The sequence below is a fragment of the Staurois parvus genome, unplaced genomic scaffold (genome assembly GCF_062004578.1).
Source record: "Staurois parvus isolate SC_StPar_1 unplaced genomic scaffold, SC_StPar_1.0 ptg002004l, whole genome shotgun sequence".
NCBI lineage: Eukaryota > Metazoa > Chordata > Amphibia > Anura > Ranidae > Staurois > Staurois parvus.
Genome location: NW_028319800.1, coordinates 323842 through 328357, shown reverse-complemented (window position 1 = coordinate 328357; position 4516 = coordinate 323842).

The following is a 4516-nucleotide window of genomic DNA, read 5'->3' as shown; positions in this document are numbered from 1 at the left end:
GAAGAAAAAAAAATATTCTTGTATTCCCTGTGAAAACTTTTTCCTGGAGTCCAATGAGAAACAATGGACAAAGAGGAAAAAAATAATTCTAGTACTCACCGTGAAAATCTTTTCTTGGAGTCCAATGAGAGACAATGGACAGAAGAGGAAAATAATTATTCTTGTTCTCACTGGAAAAACCTTTTCTTGGAGTCCATTGAGAGACAATGGACAATAGGGAAAAAATTATTCTTGTATTCCTTGTGAAAACATTTTCCTGGAGTCCACTGAGAGACAATGGACAAGGAGGAAAAAAATTATTCTAGTACTCACCGTAAAAATCTTTTCTTGGAGTCCAATGAGAGAAAATGGACAGAAGAGGAAAATAATTATTCTTGTACTCACTGGAAAAACCTTTTCTTGGAGTCCATTGAGAGACATCGGACAATACGGAACAAAATATTCTTGTATTCCCTGTGAAAACGTTTTCTTGGAGTCCATTGAGAGACAATGGACAAAGAGGAAAAAAATAATTCTAGTACTCACCGTGAAAATCTTTTCTTGGAGTCCAATGAGAGACAATAGACAGAAGAGGAAAAAAATTATTCTTGTGCTCACTGAAAAAAACTTTTCTTGGAGTTCATTGAGCGACAATGGACAAGAAGAAAAAAAAATATTCTTGTATTCCCTGTGAAAACTTTTTCCTGGAGTCCATTGAGAGACAATGGACAAGAAGGGAAAAAAATAAACCTAGTACTCACCGTAAAAACCTCTTATTAGGGTCCTTTGAGGGACAAGGTCCCCAACCCTCTGTGTTTTCTTTATTTGGACCTCCAAAAACCTATTTAAAAAGGGGGGTGATTGCCAAAACACCGTCTGCTTTCTAATTTCTAACTATAATAATTTTTCTTCTAAGTACCTCAAACAGGAATCTCTTTGGCCAGCCAGAATGTAGTTAACGTAAGTCTTGTAGCTAATAAAATATGTATCATTAATTTTTCCTCGGACCTTTTGAGTACGGACATTTGATTTTTGTAACACAGGCGTTTTCCTGCTCTAACGGAACCCAAGGTTACCGCGAGGTCATAATCAGAGTTAGCAATTACTTAGGACACTGGCGAGCGCAGGATCGGTGTAATCACTGTAAGGATTTTATGTCAAAATTAATATCAATCACATTCATGCAGTGCCGGGCTCGGAATGTTAAACCTCGGCTGTGGCCGGTTGCCTTTGCACCTTGCTGCTTAATGAGAGTTACTAGCAGGGCCAGAGACCGGGGGAGGAAATCACTTCAATTAGACCTCTTAAATAATGGTGCAGTGTGGGGTTAGTGGCATAATATCTTATATTGGCATAATTACAGCTTTTATTAGCCAAACTTCCATTATTAATTCTCTTTTTTAATCTTTCATACGTGTTTAGTGGAAATCCAGTGTGCTTTCGTAGTGGGATTAAGTTATCTTTTTATTGTCAAATTTGATTGAAAGTGATATTTGATGCTCTTGTATATTTTTATGTTGCTTTCTGTGCCATAGTTTATACACTGTATGTCATTTAAAGACTTGATGGCTACCCGTATTTTAGACAGCGCAGCTGGAATTTCAGCTGAATGACAGCTGATTTATTTATTTATTTCAGGTACTTCTATATCGCCATCAATTTCTGCAGCACTTTACATATATATTGTACATTCACATCAGTCCCCGCCCCCGAGGGGTGTACAATCTAAGGTCCCTAACTCACCTTCATACATACACATACTAGGGACAATTTAGACAGGATCCAATTAAACTACCAGCATGTCTTTTGGAGTGTAGGAAGAAACCAGAGTACCCGGAGGAAACCCACGCAGGCACAGGGAGAACATGCAAACTCCAGGCAGGTGGTGCCGTGGCTGGGATCTGATGGTAATAACCAGGGGCGGACTGACCAATTGGAAACTCGGGCACTGCCTGAGGGCCCGGGGGTCAGTAAGGGGCCCCATTAGATGCCCCAGGTACCTTTTTCATAGGCTGTTTTGAGCTTTTGCAAGGACACAGGGGCCCCATGATCCCTTATTGCCTGGGGGCCCCATGAGTTGTCAGTCCTCCCCTGCAGGGGCTGACTGACAACTCATGGGGCCCCCAGGCAATAGGGAATCATGGGGCCCCTGTGTCCTTGCTCACACTCAAAGCACACCCAAAAAAGCCTATAAAAAGGTACCATGGGCATTTCAAGGGGCCCCCTACTGACCCCAGGCCCTCGGGCAGTGCCCAAGCGCTCGAATGGTCAGTCCGCCCCAGCTCCCCTGGTAATAACTTAACCTCTTCCCACCAGCGCCTCCTGGCCCTTTAAGAGTCTCAGAAGCTGGGAGGTGGGCGGGGATTTAGGGTCATGTGACCGCCGTGATTCACATGATTGAAAAAGGTCCCGATCGAAAGGGGAGATCGGGACCTTTCCGTGAGTCACGGACATATGTGTTGGGAGTGCGCAGGGTGCGCGCTCTCAGCACATATGTATTTTCTAATTGCACGCAAATATGCGGCTGCTCGGCGTCAAGGCCCAGACGCCGAGAGGCCGCATATTTGCGTGCACTTGGCGTCAAGGGGTTAATTCACCTTGCTAGTCTAGGGTCATGGGTTTGACTGCCTCCAGGGACACTGCATGCAGTTCTGAACTTATTCCCCATTGTGTGATTTTCCTGCCACAAGCAAAAAACTAGCCAAAAACATACTGGTAAGGTGACCACTTGCCTACTGGGGCAAAGTTTTAATTTTTTTGTACACATGTTAACCTCTTGGCGCCGACCAAACGCAAATGTGCGGCCTCCTGGCGTCTGGGCCTAGACACCGAGCGGCCGCACATTTGCGTTTTATTAAATAAAACATATGTGCTGAGAGCGCGCGCCCTGCCCGCTCCCAGCACACATGCCCGGAGAGGTCCCAATCTCCTCTTTCGATCGGAACCTTTCCCGATCATGTGACCCAGTCACATGATCCTAAATCCCACCCTGCCTCTCAGCTTCTGAAACCCTTAAAGGGCCGGGAGGCGCAGGCACCAAGGGGTTAAAATCTGAATCCTTTGCTAGAAATTACTATAAACCATCTGAAAGAACATATTTTCCCAAAAACAGAGTCCCTAGAGAATAAAATGGTGGTAATTATAATTTTTTTACATATGTGTAGCGCAACGCTTTTGATTGCCATTGGTTTTGGGTTACCCTTTTTTCCTGCACAGCCATGCAACACGCATTTTCCACTCCTGCATCCAAAAGTCAGTAAACAGTCCATGAGCTTGTCTTTTGTTGTTTTATTGGGGGGTTAACAACTTGGATGGTGTCTAAGAGTGTATGGTATGCCTAATGGAACTGAAACAACTTGGAGGACAAACTTCCCATGCACAAAAAGCAGAATATTTTGATCCTGGACTTTCTACTTCCTCTGGAGGGGCTCTGTCTCTTAACAGATCAGCACACAGTCCTTCCTAGGAGTGCTCAGTCCCCTTAACCCCCCTGGCGGTATTCCCGAGTGTAGCTCGGGGTAAAGTTTCAGTACCAAAAGCGGTAACCCCCCCCAGGCTACACTCGGGCTTACCATGCAGCGTTGCATAGGGAGTCCCTGCAGCGCTTACCTTGTCTTTCGCTCCCGCGATGCGTCCCCTGCAGCGTCCCCGGCCATCTCCTCCGGCCGATACCGGCATCTGGCTTCTGTGTTCCGGTCCCTGTGACATCGGGACGTAAGGGCGCCGGAACCGGGGGGAAATTTGAAAATTTTTAAATGACTTTTTTTAAAACGATTATTTCATAGCAAAACATTCCTGTATCAAACCATTTCACATACATTTTGTCCCGAGTGCTTTGTCCGGCGCCCTGCCTGCATTTTTACTGTTCTTTCTGCCTGGAAACTGAGAAACGTCCATGGCGTCCAAAAAGCGTCCCTTTAAGTCAAAAGCGGTTTTAGACCGGCTAGAGAACAGCGATAGTAAATCAGAACCACTTGCAGAATTGAGTGATAATGATTGGTGGGGGAAATTCCTCATCAGACACTGAAAACGATTTTGCGACTTTGCTTAGTGATGTGCGAACTTGGCGCTATATTTCACATTTCAGTGTTTTTGGTTTGATTATATTATTGAATTACATTTATTATTATTATATTATTATTTTTTATGAGTATTTATTATATTATAATTTATGATTTCGTGTTTCAATTTTACCATACCCGGGATGTTTACTAGACTCTTGTTCAGACAGATTTCAGGGAGTTATTCCTAAATTACAGGCCTACAATAAAAAAAAATACATATTTCCATGCAAAAAAATGGTATCGCTTTTGGTACAAAATTCCTGACATAATCAGACCGCCAGGGAGGTTAAATGAACCTTCTTCAGATCCCAGATGAAAATCTTCTCATCCACCTGGCTGTCAAGAAGAGTATTCCAGGACAAGGGATTCCAAGACACAGAAGAATGCTGTCCCAGGGAGAACTAGTTGGGTATGAAATAATAATAATAATAATAATAAATATATATATTTTGTGTTAGGGTGTTTATATATTA